Here is a 7,461-nt window from a genome sequence, read left to right as displayed (position 1 = left end):
TCCATACCTGAAGCATAAACCCTTGCCACACAATGAGCTGGGTGTCCAACATATTCAACACTGTCTTTTAAATGGAGTAATATCTATCCCATTATAGATATTGGTAAATGACCAAATGTAATTGGTTATTATTCAACTCATGGCAATCATAAGCAGAACGTTTATATTCCTTAGTCATCGATAGAACGTTTATTGGACAATACTCGAGAAAATTTCCAAAAAACATACATGCCCCAAAATCACTACTATAATTAAGCAATGGTTTCTTTTTAATATTTGTTTCCAATTTTCAACCCCACCTAACAACCGCTCTGTAAGGGACTCACACTGATCCCTCCTACGACTGCTATTGTCAGAACTCTCAGCTACACAATTCCACTCCACAACATGATCACAATACTATTATTGCATCCAACCACTAGTGACATTCATAAAATACCACCAAGATTTGCTAATAGAAAGGTAGAACATCTGAAAATGGGGATTTGTTTGTCCTATTATTAGTTTATAGTAACAAAAAATCACTAAATTAGGAAAATTTAGTTTCATTTATTTTATGAATTATTCGTGAATTAATATAAGATAATTAGTTACATAAATATAAATATCATATTTCCTATATATTTTTATTGATTTCAACGCCATTTCTCCCAATGAATTTAGCCCTATCTTTTAATCTATAATCAGAAAATTTAAATTATTGATTATATCAAACTCCCAAAGGGCCTATTTAATCCAATTTTTGGTATAGCACTCTCTTTTAGGCAATCCACATGCTTCGTTCTGGGGTTTTGAGAGAATGCCCTTGTGCCAAATGCTATCACCCACAAGTTGCGTAGGTGTGGACTACATGCCACACACTTGCACAAGATGGTCATGCTCCTAGCCTCAAGATGTGTCCTACAAAGCGTGTTAAAATACTATCTTAGAATTTATAATATTTATGGATTTATTGAATTTCAAAATAAAAAATTAACTCTTTAAATAAGTACACTATTCGAGATTCTATAAATGCTAAAACTCCTTTACTATTTATAATATCAGAAAAAACGATTTTAAACTTCCAAAAATAAAAAAATGCATAAAATTTACAAATAAAATTTGCATCTCCCAATAGATTGACTGATATCTTGTTTTGCATTAATATGTTTTGGGCAAAAAACATGGTGCCACTTATGTCCAACCCTACGGTTGTGCCCATAGACAGATCCAACCGTGTCCTGGTCACCACCCAGGGAGGTATATTAAATGTAGTGTTCTTTATTAGCGTTTATAAGTGTGGAGCGAGCGTAAATGCCCCGAATACACATAGACCAGACTCGGCCACGCCCATTGTGTAGTAGAAGAAAAAATACGTGGGTGATACCTAGGAAGCTCATGGAGTAGGTTGCTCATTACCGTCAGCGTGCTAGAACCCCATAGTAGTGGTGGTGCATGGAGTAAGGGCAATCCTCCCACCGTCATCAGGTGTCAACGTTGAGGTGCACGACGAGTACATCAATGATGCGAGAGGGCGAGCGCTCCCGCCACTAGTGCTCGATGCAATACGCCACTCGTGGGGTACATCCTTTGACATGGTGTGACGCTTATGAAGAGCCGATAATTTGAATTGCTCAACGCGGTGGCATCTGCAAGCTGCTCGAGGAAGTTCTTGCCAAGTGAGGTATAGAGAGGAACGAGCTTGAGTGCATGTTGCATGGTCGGCAAGAGCATCCATTGTCTTGTTGCCATCGCGCAATTGGTGACGGATGCTGGTCAAGTAGGGCAACATCGCATGATTTCTTGCAAGACGCTCTATAGATGCCACTAAGAGCATGATCCTACACGAATCATATTGAGTAACACGTGTGAGTCCGGTTCTACGAGGATCTTATGAAGCTTTCGCTCCTCGCATAGGAGAAAGCCATCACGTATTGCCATAATCTCAACTGTTGTGCTTCTTTGTATTCTTTAAAAAGATGAGAAAGAAAAAAACTATGGATCTCAAAAAATACAGTCCCCTTCGGCTGGTCCCGGGTTCCCTTTGGCCGCACCATCCACATTTAGCTTTAGAATGCCATTGGTGGTAGGTTCCAATGAACAGTTTTTTGCCGAGTGGTGATGGGGGTCAAAGTCACTAGAATGCCTCACATGCAAAAAAGATCACCTATAATGGCTGAACTAGGGGCAAGGGACAGTATGAGATGATGGGTACACTATATCCATAGCTTGACCTATCTCATGATATCCAAAGCTTGCACGCGAGTCCCTGCAAAATGAGAAGAATTTCACCCTTTCCATATCTCCTGTAGTAAGTAAGTTGTGGTGATTTTTATATAGGGGCTCCGCTTAAAGTGTGTTGACAAGAGAAAAATCTTGTCAAAACACTCTAACGGTGTAGAGCAGTGTGGGTGCATTGGAGTGGGTGCCAATGATGTGCAAGTTGGTGCCAACAGTCTAGAGCAGTCTCACTATGGAAGAAAAGGTGCTCCATAGTCTCGACCTGGGGGGAGGCGGGGTAGAAATAAATACACGAACTGTTTAAATAATCTATACGGGTCACCCGATTAACAGTAGGGAGGCCACAATGCTTGAGTCTCCAAAGAAAGAAGGAGACGCCAGGGATAATGGCCGGATCCCAAATGCGGCGACCCCATGGGTGTGTACTGGATCTCTCAAAAAATGGTCCCAAGAGGATCGAAAGCGAAGGACCCGTCAAGTGTGAGTGTCGAAATAAGGTGGTCATGAGAGGTCCCTACGGTAGTAGTCAGAGCATGTGGTAACGTGTCTAGTCCGAGGCCATGTTGCTCCCATAGGTGGCGTGTGTTGCCCATGAGCAGTTGTGCCACAGTCAATTGCACTCTATGAAGGCTAAGCCATGTATCATACCACACACTAATCGTGCCTTGGTCGACATGCCTACAGGTCATTTTGGATATCTCTAGCCAATGTCTTTGCCAAGTCTGCCACATTTTATAGGATTGGATATCTGACTCTTTATGAGCCCACTCGTCATACTTGGCCGAGATGAAACTCCCCAACAGGGAGGTCGTGGTACGCATACGCCACACGTGCTTCTTTTGAAACATATCTATGCCGTCTTAAGGGTGTCTGATCCCTAGACCCCCCTCGTCCATCGAGCGACATATCTTTTGCCAAGAAACCCAGTGATGCCTATGCTCTCCCTCAAGGTGACCCGACCATATGAAATGCACGCATAATCATTCTACAAAATAAAGGACTATCAGCGATAATGAGTGGATCACTAGGGTATGCAATGGGATACTCATGAGAACGTGGTGAATAAATTGGATAGCATCCATCGAGTTTCTTTCTTAATTTGGCTAACAAGGCATCAAAATAATGATTTCTTGCGAGGCCGCAAAAGATGGGGCATCCAAGATAGTTGAAAGGTACGTAACCTCGTAAGACATGTGTGTAGAGTTGGATAATCTCTGAGCACTTTATGGTTGTGGAGGGGCTAACCATAAAGCTGCTCTTCGAGGTATTGACGAGTTGAGTGGAAGCCCACTCGTATGTTATGAGTACACTCATAAGTTCCGTAATGGATTTTTTAGATCCACTGAGGAAAAGGATGACATCATCCATGAATATAGAGTGCGAGAGGATCGGGAAACCCTTTTTTGTAAAATTTTGATGGAGGCCTTTAGCCGAACACTAACACAAGAGGTCGGTCGTGGTTGAGGGTGGGTGAGATGGGGTCACTTTACCGTAGACCTCGTGTGGCAGTGAAGAAGCTAGTGGAGTTTTCACATACCAAGAGAGAGAAGTGATTCTCTCTAATGCAAGCATCCACAAGAGCGATGAATGCATCGGTGGAACCAGAGCATTGTAACACTATGGTAAGGAAATTCCACTTGTCTCTATCAAAAGCCTTCTCCATATGGAGTTTGATGATGATGTTCAAACCTTGAATATGAGTGTCCAGTGATTATGCTAACTAGTGAACTAGCATGATATTTTCATGGATCTGCCGACACTTAACAAAACCACACTGTTCAAGTGAGATGAGTCTACCAAGGAAGGTCACTAGTCGATTTGTAATAATTTTGGAAGCAACTTTGTAGCATACATTATAAAGACTAATAGAGCGAAAGTCTCTAAAACAAACTGAATCATCCACTTTTGGGATGAGCGCGAGGAAAGTGAATTTCAAGCTTCGAGGCAAGACTTTGCGTTGAAAGATCTTCTTGATAGCTAGCACCAAGTCCGTGCCTATGATATCCCAATAAGCTATGTAGAATTTTACAAAAAACCCATCAGACCCAGAGAAGGCCACCTCCTTGATCTTTGCTATCGTAGGAAGGGCCGTAAGTATGACATTTTCTTGGTCGATCACCAAGTGTGGGATGGATTTAAGCAGATCCTCACTATTATAAATGGCTGTGCGCTAAGGAGAGAATTATAGTATGTGACACCAGCTATTGCTAGTTGTCTTGTGTCTTGATTATACATCATTAATAGGCTCGTATAATTAGGTTGAGATCTATGTTGGATCGAGGCGTGAAAGAAACATGTGTTTCTGTCACCTTCTTATTAGGGAAGATATCATTGATAAGCCGAAAATAGGGGTGAAAATTACGCAAATTTTTAGCCCTTGTCGTTGTGAATTTTTGGCTTATGCAATAAAATTTATAAAACTCTACTTAATATGTATAGTGATAAGTATGAGTGTCGTCCAAGGGAGGCAAGTAGGAATTTCAATTTGATTTAATTTTTGGTGTTTTAGATCCTAATTAGAGTGAATTTGATCTTCAATGAGGATCAAGTCACCCTAATTAGGTGAGAATTTAGAGAGGGGGGTAGGAGAGATGGGAAGATTAGAAGAATTAAGAGCTCTAAATTTCCTTATTTGATCCTAATTAAAGGATCCAAGAAATCATTTAGAGAGGTTGAAAGAGGGTTCTTAAAATGAGTTGGGTTGATTTTTCAGATTGATAATTCAGAACTAAAATGGGGTAAATTGAGACTTCTAAAAATTAAAACTAAATTTTTTATAATTTTCTTTTGTAATGCAATTGAATGCCCAGGTAAAATTCCTCAATTTCTCCTCTCAATCCTAATCAGGGCTTGTACATGCCGCTCAAGCCAAGCGATTTAGAAGTTCAGACTAGAATGGAGATGAAGAAACAAACAACTTAACCTATTTCATTCAAAATGCACAAAAGTTTGAATACAATGAAAGAAAAAAATACCAAAACTGTTGATCCAGGCTGGGACTCCTCTCTGTCTTGCAGCTGTGATGAAGCACCCTCCAGAATGAGCTCCCCCTCTCGAAATTCAGCTTTTATACTTAGGTTATAGGGTAAAAATCACCATTTTACCCCCGTTTAATACTTAATATTTATCTATCAATGTAGGCTAGATCTGAATTATCTAACCGTACAGATAGAAAGAGGGGATCAAGACGAACAAATCCATAAAAAAATCATCTCAATCGGACTTCAGGATCAAAAGTTATTAATAAATCAATTTTAAACCAATTTAATCCATTAGATTTAAAATTGATTTATTTATTAGTTTCGTTTTTAAACACGCAATGACGTGTCGCTCTCTCATTGGCTGGCGATTTTGAATCCTCCTTTTTGCAAAAAGTCTTTAAAAAGCCTGGAATTGCTTTGGGCCGCCCAAAAGTAATTGCGTATATGCCTAGCGCACTCTCTCTCCTCCGATTTCTCCTAAAACATTAAAAATATATATTAAAAATTGCAATAAAACCCTGAATGATTTTAAATAGGATCTTTACGCCTGCCGTGGCGACGAGAGCTGTTTTCAGGGTCTTTTGCAACAAACGTTGCACAAAGGCCCCGAAAAGTCTAGAAATTGCATAAATACATTTTTTCTCCTATAAATATGCCCTTTGTCATAGAATAAATGCATTTCTTCTTGAAATAAATCCCAGAAAATTCCTAAAAATTCGTAAAAAATTATAGAAAATTCTAGAAAATTCCCTGATTAATTCCCATGTTGATAAATGTCGAAATAAACTTTTTAATGTGCCATTTTCATCCAAAAATAATTATTTCGAGCTTCAATAAATCCTTAAAAATTCATATAATTAACAGAAAATTAGGGAAAAATCAGAAATTACTTGGAAGCATTATTTTTGTGTAAATATATGATAACAACCCAAATTTAAGCCTTTTAAATGCATAAATCATGCTAATAACATGAAATAAAGACCGAAATTAGGGTATTATCAATCATCTAATTATATAAAGATTATTTGCATGATGTAGATTATAGATATAGGATAAGAGCTTCAGATTAAGAGAGAGAGAGTGAGAGCAATAGGGAGAAACACATATAGAAAGAGACACCGAGATAGAGAGAGAGAGAGACATAGACAGTGGGAGAGTGAGATTTTTTTTTTTGGAAGAGTAAAAGAAATCAGATAGAGAGGGAGCTAGAAGATTATGTCGAAGAGTGACGATATTTATGAGATGAGTATATATATTATTAATGGATAATTCGTAGAATATATTCATATATAACATTTCATAAAACTTATTAAATTTAATTTGTAATCTGAATCTTTATAGTAATATAAGTTATGAATATAATAAATATATGAAAGGATGACATGCATACCATGGCAAATGCTTTTGCCATGGTATTTGATTATAGGAATAATAGATATGATTTATATTTGCTATAGATAATAGAAATAGTTAGTAAAAGGAATAATAAATATGGTGGTTTAATAATAAAAATAGAATGTAAGATATTAGTAGAAGGGTTATATTAGATTTACAATTTAGCATGATATGTAATTAAAAAGATAGAAGAGTAAGTATACTACATGGCATGATATTTAATTATAGGAATTATTTTTTTGAATGATATTAAGATTATATATTGGATATATAGACGAATATAGTAAGGGGCGAGAAAAGAGAGTGAGAGTTAGAAGTTAGAACTATAAATTAGAATGCAAGATAGACTGAGAGAGGGAGAGGGAGAGTTATAGAGAAAGGGAGAATGAGAGATAGATAAGAGAGAATTATAGAGTAAGTGAGAATACGAGAGGAGATGAGAGGAGAGGGGGAGAATTAGAGAATTAAAGAGGGTGGGGGAGAACGAGGAAGAGAGATAGAAGTGGAAGTTAAAAATAAGCAGAGCGTGAGAGAGAATCAGAGAGAGAGATAGAATCAGAATGTAGGACAAAATGAGAGAGGGAGGGTGAGAATTATAGAGTAATTTAGAATGAGAGGGAGAGAAGAGAGGAGAGAGGGAGAACTAGAGAGTTATAAACGGTGAGAAAAGAGAGGGAGAGTTAGAAGTTAGAACTATAAATTAGAATGCAAGATAGACTTAGAGAGGGAGAGGGAGAGTTATAGAGAAAGGGAGAATGAGAGATAGACGAGAGAATTATAGAGTAAGGGAGAATACGAGAGAGAGATGAGAGGAGAGGGGGAGAATTAGAGAATTAAAGAGGGTGGGGGAGAACGCGGAAGAGAG

Source organism: Wolffia australiana, chromosome 3 (genome assembly GCF_029677425.1).
Source record: "Wolffia australiana isolate 7733 chromosome 3, ASM2967742v1".
Lineage (NCBI taxonomy): Eukaryota > Viridiplantae > Streptophyta > Magnoliopsida > Alismatales > Araceae > Wolffia > Wolffia australiana.
This window is presented reverse-complemented; position numbering follows the sequence as displayed.